Source organism: Schistocerca nitens, chromosome 9 (assembly GCF_023898315.1).
Source record: "Schistocerca nitens isolate TAMUIC-IGC-003100 chromosome 9, iqSchNite1.1, whole genome shotgun sequence".
In the NCBI taxonomy this organism is placed as follows: Eukaryota; Metazoa; Arthropoda; class Insecta; order Orthoptera; family Acrididae; genus Schistocerca; species Schistocerca nitens.
Genome location: NC_064622.1, coordinates 10,700,930 through 10,716,519, shown reverse-complemented (window position 1 = coordinate 10,716,519; position 15,590 = coordinate 10,700,930). Strand labels below are relative to the sequence as shown.

Sequence of the window (15,590 nt, the reverse complement as noted above, 5' to 3'; positions counted from 1 at the left end):
TTGCCTACGATAGCCTACTAATGTATAAAAGTAGTATAGCAATGTATAAAATTTCATAATTTTTTCTTTCTTTCTTTCTTTTTTTACTTTTTTCATATCCTCATGGATCATCTCACTTAGACCTTCTGGAAGTTGGCGATGAGGAGCGCCCAACATCCGTGCATGGTAACAGCCCAAAACAAGACTGTATCACTTTCCTTCGGAACCTGCAAGCTTGACTTTCTCCACATTCTTCTATGGCGACTCATCGGTAAAGAGAATCTGACAGCAATGATGTACATTAAATTCTAGGTATCCCAAGATGAGAGAAATTACTGATCAGGAAATAATAACCGAACTACAGCTAAGATTATGGAAGGAATATGAGTGGCAAAGAGACCAGGTTCAAATGGTTCAAATGGCCCTGAGCACTATGGGACATCAGTCCCCTAGAACATAGAACTACTTAAACCTAACTAACCTAAGCACATCACACACATCCATGCCCGAGGCAGGATTCGAACCTGCGACCGTAGCGGTCGCACGGTTTCAGACTGTAGCGCCTAGAACCGCTCGGCCACTCCGGCCAGCAAAGAGACCAGGACTGTATCAAAACAGGTCACAGAGTGTCAACGAAAGGAAGATTGTGAGCCATATAAATCAATCTACAGACGTCATTCACTGCCTAACAGGCCAGGTGCCACACTCTGAATATTTACCGAAGATAAAGAAACATTGAACGAACGAGCGTTCACCTGCTGACTTTGATACACCAGAACCTACCGTACTAAAATCTCTTGCTTATGAAGATATGCTGACTGAAACAACAGGCACCGGAACACTAAGTGACGTTGTTAGAGGCAAAGAAAAACGACACCTGATGAATGGAATAGCAAATAAGGGAACTTGGATGATATTCAGAAGATAAAGTCACTACAAGAGAATACGATGAGCGCAAAGAAAATTACCGAGGATTTACCGACGCCGGATTTAACTGCTATACAGAGGATGATCAGAAGCCGTGGGTACGATGTCAACAAAGATACAGCTAAGCCGGAACCATCAGAATGAATGGGAACTTGGATGTGGCTTATCTGAGTCGCCCAGCAACAGGTTGCGGGACGTGGTGTCGTGGACCAACCCACTGGGACTGTGGACGAAAGAACCAACCAACTTGTGTCCCCATCACAGGGTTGTGCGCCGAATGGGTTCGGAGTTGTGTCGGGGATGGTATGGATTCCCCGGTACCCTGGGTCCAAAAATTTAGTATATTGCTCAAGAAATCAGAGAGTCACTCTGAAAGACATACGTAATGTTCACGTAGGTCAAAGATGTAGTTTCTGCAGTAGGGACTGGCTGAACAATTTATCTTCCTCAGCCTTCAAGTGCCCAGTGGTTAAGATTACGAACTACTAGAAGCCATCTTTAGTGTTTGTGCTGATGATCAACAAATGTAATACTATAGCTTAAGGGATTTCGTGTTTTTTCCCTTTTTATTTTATAGTAGCTGAGAAACCAAGTATTGTCCAGGTATCTGCTTATAGTAATCTTCTATTAGTCGATCGCATCCTCCCTCATCTCTCTGTCTCCTCTCTCTCCCCTGTCCCTATCCACCTCCTCCTATCCCTTCTCTCCACCCACTCCTTCTCTATCAACCTCTCATCCCTCCCTGGTCTACCCAAACCCCCTGCTCCCTGTCCATCACCTCCACCCCTCCCTCTCGCTGTCCATCTCCACAACCCCGTCCCCTGCCCAACTACTCAAACCCCTACTCTCTGTCCCTCCCCCCCCTCTTTGTCAGTCACCTCCTCTCCCTCTCTCTACCCATCTCCTCACGCCCGTCTCTCTACCTCCTACTAACTCTCCATCTCCCCCAGTTTCCTCTCTCTGTCCATCTCCTCCTCTCCCTTTGTCTGCCCATCTCCTCTTTTCCACTTCTCCGTTCATTTCCTCCTCCCCCTCTGTCTTTCCACCTCCTCCCCCCTTTTTCTGTCCCTCTCCTCCTTCTTCCTTTCTCTGTCCACCTCATCCTTCTTCCTTTATCTTTCCATCTACTCCTCTTTCCTTTCTCTGTTCATCTCCTCCTCTTTCCTTTCTCTGTCCATCCCCTCCTCTCTTCTCCCTTTGTCCATTCCCCCCTCCCCTATCTCTGTCCATCTCCTCCTCCCATCTGTGTATATCCCATCCTTCTCCCTCACTGTCTGTGCATCTCTTCATCCTCCATCTTCTCTCCATGTTATCACACTCCACCTAATAGGAGGCTGGTGGCTCTGACTCTTACATTATTTCTTCCCATATTGTAACTAATATGTGTATCAAATTTTATTGAAATCGTTCAGGGGATTTAGGATGGCTTTGATCCAATACCCACATGTCAAACACAATACTGGCCATTAAAATTGCTACACCAAGAAGAAATGCAGATGATAAACGGGTATTCATTGGACAAATATATTATACTAGAACTGACATGTGATTACATTTTCACGCAATTTGGGTGCATACATCCTGAGAAATCAGTACCCAGAACAACTACCTCTGGTCGTAATAACGGCCTTGATACGCCTGGACATTGAGTAAAACAGAGCTTGGATGGCCTGTACAGGTAGAGCTGCCCATGCAGCTTCAACACGATACCATAGTTCATCAAGAGTAGGGACTGGCATATTGTGACGAGCCAGTTGCTCGGCCACCTTTGACCAGACGTTTTCAATTGGTGAGAGATCTGGAGAATGTGCTGGCCAGGACAGCAGTCGAACATTTTCTGTATCCAGAAAGGCCCGTACAGGACCTGCAACATGCGGCCGAGCATTATCCTGCTGAAATGTAGGGTTTCGCAGGGATCGAATGAAGGGTAGAGCCACGGGTCGTAACACATCTGAAATGTAACGTCCACTGTTCAAAGTGCCGTCAATGCGGTCAAGAGGTGACCGAGACGTGTAACCAATGGCACCCCATACCATCACAGCGGGTGATACGCCAGTATGGCGATGACGAATACATACTAACATTGTCCGTTCACCGCGATGTCGCCAAACATGGATGCGACCATCATGATGCTTTAAACAGAACCTGGATTCATAAGAAAAAATGACGTTTTGCCATTCGTGCTCCCATGTTCATCGTTGAGTACACCATCGCAGGCGCTCCTGTCTGTGATGCAGCGTCAAGGGTAACCGCAGCCACGGTATCCGAGCTGATAGTCCATGGTGCTGCATACGTCGTCGAACTGTTCGTGCAGACGTTTGTTGTCTTCCAAACGTCCCCACCTGTTGACTCAGGGATCGAGACGTGGCTGCACGATCCGTTACAGCCATGCGGATAAGATGCCTGTCATCTCGACTGCTAGTGATACGAGGCCGTTGAGATCCAGCACGGCGTTCCGTATTAGCCTCCTGAACCCACCGATTTCATACTCTGGTAACAGTCATTGGATCTCGACCAACGCGAGCAGCAATGTCGCGATACGATAAACCGCAATCGCGATAGGCTACAATCCGACCTTTATCAAAGTCGGAAACGTGATGGTACGCATTTCTCCTCCTTACACGAGGCATCACAACATCGTTTCACCAGGCAACGCCGGTCAACTGCTGTTTCTGTATCAGAAATCGGTTGGAAACTTCCCTCATGTCAGCACGTTGTAGGTGTCGCCACCGGCGCCAACCTTGTGTAAATGCTCTGAAAAGCTAATGATTTGCATATCACAGCATCTTCTTCCTGTCGGTTAAATTTCGCGTTTGTAGCACATCATCTTCGTCGTGTAGCAATTTTAATGGCCAGTAGTGTATATTTCACGCACATTTGACATATTTCACGCGTAGCTGTACACACGTTTCACCTACTTGTCATGCGAATTTCTCCGTGCAGTTTCATTTTCACGCAGCTTAATGTTTATGACGTAATTGTGCGAATGCACCCAGTGGTACATCTGCCTTCTGTAATGTATTGTGAATAGGTCTAGTAGTAAACCAGCAATGAATTAAAACGTCATGCCTGATACGGCAGTTTCCCACAAATCTCAGTGTTTATGACGTCGTAACCCTTGAACTATGTTTCGTGGGATGTTATATTTTCCTAGGTGCATTCAGCGGCATACTTGGATAACGTCTACTAAATGTGTTGAGAGTGGAATTAGCAGTATCGAAGTAATAAATTAAAAAGTCATGCATGATGCGCAGTTTCTTGCGTATCTCAGTGTTTACGACGTCATATCTCCTACAATATGTATCATTAAATGATATAATTTCCTAGGTACATTCAGTAGCAAATTAAACGTCTTGCATGATGTGGCAGTTTTTCATGCATTTCAGTGTTTTACGTCATGTCTCCTGAATTATTTGTCTCACAATGAGGTAGTTTTGTAGGTGCATTCAGCGGCAAACGTGGTTACTTCCTGTGAAAAGTGTTGCGAGTAGAATTAGTAGCAACGAAGAAATAAATTTAAGCGTCTTGCATGATGTGGTGGTTTTTCATGTATTCAATGTTTATCATTTTGTATCTCCTGGACTAAGTGTCGTCCAATGATGAAAATTATTGGTACATTTAGTGGTATATATGCATATTGTTTTCAAAATGGCTTACGAATACAGTTAGTAGTAAAGAAGTAAGAAATAATGTCATGTTCCATGTTAAGTTTTACTGCATAAGCACCGAAAATGTATTAAGGGGATAACTTTTTTCCTTTCATTATTTTGTGGGTGTCATCAGCGAGAAAAAGTTTCATAAAGGCCTGAAATTATGAGTAAAGGTTGATGCAAATCTCTAAGACTCTCATTCTCAACTTCTGGATAACTAAAGTACGAGCATATGAAATGTATTCGCAGTTGTGAGCATGGACAACCATCAGCTGTGTAATGGAACGTCGACAGTGAAAATTTGTGCCCGGCCAGCACTCGAACCCAGATTTTCCGTTTATCGGGAGCAGTCAATGCTGTCATGGAAAAATGTTTGTGGTTGCCAACGGAAACATGATTGTACCGAGGCGTACACCTCGTCGGCCAAAGCAAAACTTTCTTCTCTGTTCCAAAAATAAGGGGAATCGCTTGCGGAAAGATTGGCATTGTATGGATGGTGTATAGGGCTTTCCCAGGAAACTTCTGCAGCATAGTCGAAATAACCTTGGAGACGTATGAATGGGTCCGAATTTCGCAGCCGGCTTCTGACGGGTCAGTATCAAATGAATGTGAAATCACGGAACCAGTCGAAATCCAAATCAGGTAATTAGACCGTCGACCAATGAAGTCTTCAAGCACAGAAACAAGTTTGGGAGGAATGAGGTTTAAGCCCCATCCAGAAATCCAGATTTCGTTTCGTTCATCATAATCGATGTTTTTGGAAAGCCTGCTACAGTGTCATTCATGATTTAAATAATGAAAACCTGCATCGGTTACTTGTTTTTTAAGGCTTAGCACGACGCGTTTCGAGAATTTATTTTCGTGTGCACTTGTTTCCATAAACACTTTTTGTGACGTTTGCGCATGTGATTTTTCTGCTTCTATCGAAGTTTAGTTGTCTTTTCGAGGTTGTACTGCAATCGTAAAATCTGACAAAATGAATTTTGGAATGTTTTTATATGCTAATGTTAGAGATGGTATTCTTGTTTGCCTGCTTTAAAGTATTCTGCCTCTTCCGTTATACGGAATACTACACACAGGCAGATCATCACTTATACTCCATTTTGTAACCAACAAATGCTACAGAGATATTACGACACAAAATAGATACACTGAACATATCAAGTGTTACACAAATAGTCAATTTACAAAATCAGCTATAGCAACACACACACAAAAAAAAAAATACTGGACACCTATTCGAAAACAAAGGAGACGATCTTAAGATACTTCCCACAATCACGTAAAGGGATGTAATGGAGAAGCGAGAAAATAAGATTCTCAGTGACAAAATAGACAGCGGGTAAGTTGATTTTTTCCAATGTTTCTCCTGCATATGATAACTGTTTCAATATTTACAAATATATACATTTCCTCATAAATTCTAATCCACATCTACAAAAGAGAGAGAGAATGTAATCGAAAATTTATTAGTCAATAATGCCAAAATAAATTAGACCTGTAGTTTAGTGCAGCTACTCACAGAGGTCAATTGTGGGCTGTAAATATCGTATGTCGCCGAAACTTGGCAATATTGTAAGGCGTTAATGCTGAACCATTTCAAGCTGAAAAAATATTAGCTCCAATCATGGCCACCAGGTGCAAATCTGGCGCTGTGAATGCAAGAGAGATGTATAGAAATGTTTCCATATGTAATGTATTAGGAATGGGACATGGCCAGAAAAGGTCAAAGAAGTGAGAAACGCATAATGTTGGTTTAATATTAACCATCGCTTACACAGGTTGTTCAACACGAGCACCGGTGACATGGACGAGGTTCTGTACAGCGCCGGATTTGCAGCTGACGGCCATAATCGTAACTACTTTTTCCAGCATAAATCGGTTCCACATTATAGCATTACCGTATCTACTACGTTTCGCTTCCATTAGATAATTACAGCCCACACTGGACCTCCATGAGCAGCTGCATTTAAATTATAACCACGTGGTATGCACAGAGAGTAGAAACATCTCTGAAATGAGCATCGCGTTCTGCACATGTTCACAACATTAAGCTGGAATTGTTACGTGATCTAGGGACGACGTAGTTCTTTTATCTTCAACTCACATTTGCCATCAGGTCACATCACGTCACGTCAATTCACGTCACATCAAAAGATTTCACAGTGCAATTCAAATGGCGGTATTCCCACAGATCGTCAACGGACCGTCACGCCACATCAAGGCACGTCTAGGTTTCTCGGAAAGAAAGTTTTGACGTTATCGTCGTCTGCCAACAATGCAAATTAACCTATTTCGCCGTGCTCACACGTTATAGTAATTTATACATTTGCGTCATCTCAATGTTTATTTGTTTTTGTAGCGAACTGCAAATGTTCCATGAAGACTTGCATATCTTTGACACTCAGTTTTCTTACACAAGCGAGGTCACATATCTAAAAGAGAAAAATTATTTAGGTTGTACAATTACAGAATGTATATAAATAAGAAGGTAAGTTAACTAAGCAATTTCCTTTAAATAACGTTTTAAGTGGAAGGCCACATTTAATGAAGAAGAAAAATATAGTTTTTATGACGTTATTAGTTACGTAAGGGAAAAAAAAACATAACGGATATCGTAAACAGGCTCCATTTATTCCTTTAGAGCTGTTGTTCGAGGTTTTTGTATGTATAAGTTTACCTATCAAATAAATGTTGATATTTTGAAACGTTATTTCACTTCTGAGCGCTTAAACAAACAAAACTGATCAAGAACATACGTTATGAAGTTTTCTTTGGCCATTGATAAACCTTATCGTCGTTAGTTCCTCCATTCCGATACTATATTCTGACTTTTTGTACCTCGGATGGTGATTCAAAACCTCACTTTCACTGTTAGGTACTGGCATAAGCGAATTGACGTGACGTGACAGACAGTGTAAATGCAGTTTGACGTGACGGTGTCATGACGTGATGTCCGTTCAAATTTCTCTTGAAAGCTAAGAGCCCATTTCATTCGAGGAATCAAATGCCAATTGTTATGATGTCTAAAAAACGGCTACAGAAAATCCACAGCACCTACAAAGGAAATAGTCTATATTAGCGATTTAATGACATTCAAAATTTATAGGACGCATAATGGATAAACCTACGCCGTCCCGAGGTCACACGACCAAGGTGGCAATGTATGTTGACAACAGAAAATCAGTTCTGTGCATCTGACTGGTCATTTCGGAGATATTTCTATTCTACCGGTGTATATAATATAATCCACAGCAAACGTGAGACCTCTGACTATGTACAAACTCTTCGTGAAACCACAGTGGCGTAATATCTCTGTAGCGTGTTCTGATTACAAAAACAAACAGTATATGTTGTGTCGCTTCCCTAAAGTCTCGACACAATGAGTTGCTAGAAGCACGCGAAACTAACGCAGACGGGCGTAAATTCTGAAACAGGAGACTGGATGAAAAACTATAAAGAAAAGAAGAGAGATTGTCATATACTTAACTTTTAATGATGTTCTTCTTGTTGAAATACATCTCTTGCATAGTAGTAAGCTATTAGCACTAATACCAATGGCGCCTTGCTAGGTAGTAGCGATGGGCTAGCTGAAGGCTATTTAATCTGTCTCTCGGCAAATGAGAGGAAGACTTGATAGGTCTAGTCGCAAGCTATGTCGTCCGTACAACTGGGGCGAGGTCATGTCCGTGTCTTGTGACCTGCCATGTGGTGGCGCTAGGATTGCGATTACACAGTGGCGACACGCGGGTCCGACATGTACTACAGGACCGCGGCCGATTTAAGTTACCACCTAGCAAGTGTGGTGTCTAGCGGTGACACCACAGTATAAGTGGTGAATTACCTGTGTTTAATATTGTATAATGGGGGAGCACAATACTTGTAAGTAAAAATATCATTTCTAACATTGTCATATAGAAACATTTCAAGATTCGTTTTGTCCTATATTCCGATTGCAGTATAACATCAAATAGACAACTAGAATGTAAGAGAGGCAGAAAATCACACATACATGCGTAAAAAAAATATGTAAACAAATGCACTTGAAAATGAGAATAAATTCTGGAAAAGTATTGTGCTAAGAATGAAAAAATAAGTAACTGGTGCAGTGATTTGTTATTTAAATCCAAAATTAGTTCTTCCGTGGCTTCCCTAGATCCACCAACGCTAATACTGGCATGGTTCCTTTGTAAAAAACACACCCGTTTTTCTTCCTCATCCTTGTCACGTCTGAGATTGTGTTCCCCCTCCGATTATGTCATCGTCGATGGGTCGGTTAAGCCTACTTTCCCATATCTTCCTCCATCTCCAATGGTCATACCGTAGATGGGACGTTAACCCTATCGTGCCGTCCTTAGGCCGGTATTACACTATCAAATTTCTTTGTCAAAGATTTGATCAAAGATGTGATCAAATATTCTGTCAAATATATTTGACAAAGATCTTTGACGTAGCGCTACAAGGGGTATTACACTGTAATCATATTTTTCGTCAAGGTTCAAGATGGCTGACAACAAAAACATGTTATTAACCGCAGCAGTTGTATGTACCACAATTGCACTGTGTGAACATATGGAAGAGAAGTGGGGGAAAAAAAGGAAACATACCTGGGTGAAGCCGTGGGTTTTACGACTACACGATAAAAGCATTCAACAAAACTTGTTGCGTGAGCTTATAGTGGAGGACGTCAAGTCGTACATCAATTACTTAACAATGGATAAGCATACATTTCAGTACGTGCTCAGTGAAGTGTATCCTCATATCACAAAGCACAAAACTCACTTAAGAACTGCTGCATCTGCAGAAGACAGGCTCACTATAACACTCAGATTGTTTGCTACAGGAGAGGGTTGGTTTAGGTTAGGTCAGGTCTCCAATCTTCTTAATCAATTTTGTATTGAGGGTGCCTCACGTTGTAAAGCGCCTCGTCAGCTTCATACATCTCTATTAATTTTGTAGATGTCGGTACACACCAATTGTATTTACGTGCAATGTTTATAAAAACACTACAGACGACAGAACGCTGAAGCGTTGAACACGTCATCAAATCTACAATAAGGTCCTAGATTTGATCAAATTTTTGACGACATTTGACAAAGTTCCCTATTACAACATCAAATGTCTTTGACAAAGATTTTTGACAAAGATATTTGACAAAGAAATTTGATAGTGTAATACTGGCCTCACCTATTAGGCCCGTCACCCCCATAATGAAAGACAGCAAGCTGGTAAACAGTCCCCGCAGCCATCCAGATGGAGATGGGCTCCATTGGAAAAGTGGACGATAATTACCATCCGCCGCAACACTGACCTTCCGTCTACTTGAGACCGCTTTAGACCCCCTCTTTGTTTGCGGAGGGCAATAACGCAAGTTTTGTTTTGTAACAGGGTAAATTTGGAGCTCTCATCTGGCGAATCTTATAGCGAAACCGCTTTTATATCTCGGAGAAGGCAGAATGCCTATACTGTCTCAACGAATTGAAAACAAAATATAGTCCACCTGCGAACTGTGTTAACATGAAACATTTCATTGACTGGGTTATTCTTCCATCGACTGGGATTTTCTCTTGATGTGTAGCTAAAAGGAATTTAACATCTAGTATCAACTCGGGAGTGATATCCTTTATTGTAAAGTGAAAATAGCTTTCGGAGATTATGTGGGGATAAGCTGTCTGCCGTTAAAACCAAAGATAATGAATTATCTGAAGTGGAAAATAGAGATAGAAATAGTGTCCGTGAATGTTAAGATTTTAGGCACCAAATTAAGTGCGACATTTCAGCAATTCACCATGTAAGTATATAAAAATTTCATTTTTATTGGAAAGCAGTGAAGCAAATGCATTTAGTGATACGTTACCGAAGAAATCAAAACATAATAATACCGAGAAATGCGAAAATAACGCATTACAACAATGTAGTGAAACGAGGATGCCTCTGTACAAGCGGGTGTCTGGCGCTGAACTACGCGTTTGATATGCTATAACAATAATAGGGAAAATTTTACCTAATACTTCTTTTCTTGTTTTGTGTGTTCTGTCTTCAAATACTTCGTTCCTGTATCAATCAATTCATCTCAAAGTAGCACTTGCATCCGACTTTCACAATTATTTGCTGCATGTGTTTCAGTGTTCAAGAGTGGGATTAAGACTCAAGATGAAACGATATAAGTGATAAGATTGGTAGCCTCAGCGAAAGTGAAGAAGAATCACAGGATACGTTGAATGGAAAGAACAGTCTAAGGTGTACAGAATATATATGGACTGAGAGTAAATCGAAGAAAGACGATAGTAATGAGAAGTAGCAGAAACGTGAACAGCGAGAAACTTAACATCAGAATTGGGGATAGCAAAGCAACCAAAGTTAAGGATTTGTGCTACTTAGGCAGCAACATAACACATGATTACGTGGCAAGGACGACATAAGAAGCAGACTAACACTGGCAAAGAGGACATTCCCGGTGTCAAAAATTTCTGAGAACGTACGTCTGGAACACAGCACTGTATGGTAGTGAAACATGGACTGCGGGAAAACCGGAACAGAAGAGAACCTAAGCATCTGAGATGTGGCGCTACAGAACAATGTTGAAAATTAGGTTGATTGATAAGGCAAGAAACGAGGAGGTTCTCCGCAGAATCGCAAGGAAAGGAATATACTGGAAACACTAACAAGAAGAAAGGATAGGATGATAGGAAGTCTGTTAAGATCTCAGGTAATAACTTTGACGGTATTAGAGGGAGGTGCAGATCGTAAAAATTGTAGAGGAAGACACAGATTGGAATACATACTAGTAAATAATTGAGGACGTAGGTTGTAAGTGCTACTCTCATACGAAAAGCATACCTAGTAGCATGCAGATTATTCCCTATAATCTACAATAAGGTCCTAGATTTGATCAAATTTTTGACGACGTTTGACAAAGTTCCCTATTACAACATCAAATACCTTTGACAAAGATTTTTGCAAAGATATTTGATAGTGTAATACCTTGTAACCTCTTCCTCACTTATCGACCTTAATGACAGTGAAAAATTAAACCGCATGTACCTAATGGAAATTTGGGAAAAGCAATCGTCACCGAAGTTAATCTGTCGGTAAAGAGGGAGGAAAGGGTTACATCTAAATGAAAGGAAAAATGCAAATGAAACTGGTGGAAATTAATTCTGAAAAGGGGTAAAGTTAATAAAGAAAGTAAATGTGCGGCCGTTACGTTAACAATTAACTAGCGGTAATTAGATATTTGAGATTTGGGGAAAATTACGGTCGCCAGTCCTATGGACAATTACTATAGTAACTGAAAAAGAAAGGTTATTACACATATAATTAGCACTAGAAGCGTGGCAACTGAAGGTTGACACGTGTAGTGTGAAAACTGAAAGTTTGTTAGAAGTAATAAATTTCGCTACCCTCTGACTTAATTTAACAAAAGAATTAATAAAACCGGAAAATTGAAAGTTAATTTAGTGACTGAAATTAATAGTGAGCTTTGTTTCTGAAGCACATCGAAATTCAGTAAAATACGGTTAGTCTTGGGCTACCTCAACAATCATTTCAAAAGCTACTTGAATCTACGCAATTTAGAAGTAAGAGATTTAACTTTGAACTTGAATTAAATGATTCTGAACAATTAACAATATTAAAATTTAGTACGTACCAAGCTGAGCTGCAGTCACAGGTAAGCTAAAATACGGTAACAAAACTCGCACTCTTAATTTGTGCTTATGTAATCTAAATATTGTAGCCAGCTATGAATACCTTAACTGAACTTTGAAATTAAAGCAGTGAAATCGAATGATATTACTTTAATGCTGGCGTTTGAATTTGAATGACACTCGGGTTCATTCCGGAAAAGGAAGCGACCCTGCTTGGTAATGCAATTGGGACAATGAGCAACAAAGGTTCATGCTATGTTGCTGTAATTTAGTGAGAAAAATTTAACAGTTTGAAAAGCTGAGGTCTGCCATTCAGTTCTAAAACTTTACGTGCTACCAGTCTTCCTTGTTGGTTGATTGGAGGTTTGAAGTCGTCGATCGAGGAGGTGGCGACAGTCACTCATTGTCGGCCGTCGCTGTTGCAGAAGCTGGATGTTGACGCGCCTTCTTCTCTACACGGTCTCCAGCCAAAACGGGCTCTTGATGTGTGCCAGCTAACGCTTCCCGTCCGCGACACCATGTCAGAAACTAACATAGCAAGTCGAGCGCAATTACATGCAGCCAAACCCCGAATGCGCGGCAACTCGCGGGAGCGTCACACAACACACCTGCTCCACTGCCCTCCTCCAGCCAGACTCTCATCTGCTCTGCCCGCGCTCCACGCGGCCGAGTTCACACTACCAAAGATCCTAAACACTTTGGTTCTCCACACGACCTATCGCTGTATTCGTTCGACAGCATAGTTTTCCCTAGGCAAGACCCAGCGTAAAATACAAATAATGTTTACAAAACAAACCAATTATACATCGACATAGATGCATAAATATACATACAAATAGTAAAACAATTACAATATATAAAGGCACAGAAATGTCATATATTCAGGTAACAAAATAAGGAAAATGGAAATAGGAGGATATGCATTTCCGGCGTTACAACCTGCCTAACCTGTACGGTTCTGTTCTGTGCTTTCAAGGTGTTTAAGACCCTGAGAAAGCTACGCAGAGCGATTCAAAACAAAAGATGCGGCATTCTGCCAAAGGGAATTGTCCTTCTCCATGACAATGCAAGACCTCACACTGCCGGTGAGACCCCGCGATTTATTGGACAGTTTTCGCTGGGAATTTTTAGACCCTCCCCCTACAATCCTGATCTTGCGCCGAGCGATTATCATCTGTTCCTCAACCTCACACAACACCTCAGTGGAAACCGTTACAATGATGACGACGGGGTGAAACCGGCAGTGAACTCTTGGTTATCGGAGCAGGCGGCAAGTTTTTATGAAGAGAGTATTTTCAAATTGAAACTTCCTGGCAGATTAAAACTGTGCGCCCGACCGAGACTCGAACTCGGGACCTTTGCCTTTCGCGGGCAAGTGCTCTACCAACTGAGCTACCGAAGCACGACTCACGCCCGGTACTCACAGCTGTACTCCTGCCAGTAGAGCACTTGCCCGCGAAAGGCAAAGGTCCCGAGTTCGAGTCTCGGTCGGGCACACAGTTTTAATCTGCCAGGAAGTTTCATATCAGCGCACACTCCGCTGCAGAGTGAAAATCTCATTCTGGAAATATTTTCAAATTGGTTGAGAGGTATAATACGTGTTCCAAAAAATTTGGCAACTATGTCGAAAAGTAGGGTGAAGTATGTACTTTCTTAAAATAAATTTACTTTTTTGAAATAACCTTTCGTTGTGTACTTATCCTCAAACGGGCCTTACTTAAAAAACACGCCTCGTAGAAGATTAACTTAAGTTGTATTTCTCCAAGAGAAGCAAGACTGATTACAGATACCGCAGGAAGAATTAAAGTCCAGCTATCGAAGACATAAGGAGGAGACTCCAAGCGTGAGTAGGTTGTCTGGTTGCCACCTGCTGTTCTATATGGCGGCATCAGAGAGCGCTTGTAGTCCAGAGCCACGGGAGCACACCACTGGGGCTATAATTGTTTAACGGAAACTTCCGATTCCACTGTCAGCTTAAAGACGCCGGTAGTGTGGTATCGATACGTGATACCACGTCTGTATCCACATCTTTAGCGAACTTCAAACATGCCTCATCATTCGACAGTATTTATGCACCCCACTTCCTTCCACACTGGTTCTTCTGGACGATTCCATTGGACCTCAATTTACTCTTCATCATCACTAAATTGTGATCTGAGTCTATATCTGCTCCTGGGTACGCCTTACAACCCAATATCTGATATCAGAAGCTCTGCTTGACCATGACGTAATCTAACTGAAATCTTCCCTATTTCCCGTTGTTTTACAAGTACACCTCCTCCTCTTGTGATTCTTGAACAGAGTATTCGCCGTTACTAGCTGAAATTTACTGCAGAACTCTGATAGTCTTTTTCCCCTTTCATTGCTGTTACAAATTCTCTTATTCTACTCCTTCCTCTACTACCACATTCCAATTCCACATAACTATTAGATTACCACCTTCCTTATACTAAATTATTCGCCCAATATCTTCATATATTTTCTCTACCTCGTCAGCATGTATACTTGAACTATCATTGTCGGCGTTGGTTTGCTGTGGCAGCTGATGAGAACGACCCTGCCACTGAACTGCGTACAATAACTCCCTCTCTGTCCTGTCTCCCTTACATCCTACTCCCATTATACCTTTTTCTATTATTTTTGATATTACCCCATATTTGTCTGATCATAAATCCTTCCCATTTCACTTCACTGACCCCCACTATATCTAGACTGAGCATTTGCACTACCCTTTTTTATTTTCTAGCTTCCCTACCACGTTCAAACTTCTGCTCGACTAGTAAAATGTTACTCTATCGTTCGTTTCTGTATCACCTCCCCGTGGCTGGCGCCTTCCAGAGATCCGACTGACGGACTAATGTGGTGTATTTTGCCAATGGAGAGATCTCGATGACACTTTTTCAATTACACGCTACATGTCTTGAGGATACACATTACGTGTCTTGAATGCAGTGGTTTCCATTGCCTTTCATACTCTTTCGGTCAGTCGATGCTGATTGCCCGCTCCACAGATAAGAGAGTGCACCGGATCTGCGTCCGCTCCTCCGCCTCTTTGACAAGCCTGCTGACAGAACGAGTGTGTCTTCTTCTGCCGAAAGTCTTCAGTCGATGTTGCTGATAATTTTTATTCAGAGTTCAAGCAGTGTGTAACGTATTACTATGTTTACGACGTTTCTCATCGAGCCATATACGTTATCTCGCATTTCTAGTTGCTTCTCTCACACAGATAATGATAAAAATTCAGAAATTCAGAGTCGCCACCAGCCCAAGCACTTCCTAACCATTTAGAAAAAACGGAGCTGGAAAATTATTACTTTCATTACTTTAATAATTTAATTACAAGTACGCAAATTTCTTTAAGCAGCCAGATAAATAGCACTCCATG

At 41.6% G+C, this 15,590-nt stretch overlaps 1 non-coding gene across 1 annotated transcript; it reads right to left on the bottom strand.

Moving 5' to 3' along the window:
• Window positions 1-13,532: 13,532 nt before the first annotated feature.
• Trnas-cga (transfer RNA serine (anticodon CGA)) lies at window positions 13,533-13,607 on the bottom strand. The gene has a single exon. It is a non-coding gene; the product is annotated as a tRNA-Ser (tRNA).
• Between the last annotated feature and the right edge of the window lie 1,983 nt (window positions 13,608-15,590).